Source organism: Chrysochloris asiatica, unplaced genomic scaffold, assembly GCF_000296735.1.
Source record: "Chrysochloris asiatica unplaced genomic scaffold, ChrAsi1.0 scaffold00039, whole genome shotgun sequence".
In the NCBI taxonomy this organism is placed as follows: Eukaryota; Metazoa; Chordata; class Mammalia; order Afrosoricida; family Chrysochloridae; genus Chrysochloris; species Chrysochloris asiatica.
The window spans coordinates 15,215,967-15,216,340 of record NW_006408557.1 but is presented as its reverse complement, the minus strand read 5'-3'; positions in this window follow the sequence as shown (position 1 = coordinate 15,216,340).

The window sequence follows — 374 nt, the reverse complement described above, 5'->3', positions numbered from 1 at the left end:
AACTGCCACCCAAGAATCCTCTACCCAGCAAAGCTGTCAATCAAATACGATGGTGTAATCAAAACATTCCAGGATAGGCAGAAGCTAAGGGATTTTGCACCCTATCAGCCAGCAAATCCTGCCACCTCTCTTTCATGTTTTGTGTGCTTTACTTTCCCTGTTTACAGTACACATTTGCCCAGTGACAGACATTAGAATTCCTTCAGATCAGGCTACTTCATAGTCTTTTGAAATTTACAAAATTTTCTCCTCCTCTTGAAGGCATCCTGCAAACTCTCTTAGCAAGTATGTGGCTTATTAATAAGAGACCTAGAAGCTGCAGGAAGATTGTTACAGGTTCTTTGTTTCTGATGATCTGAGAATCTAAGTCACAC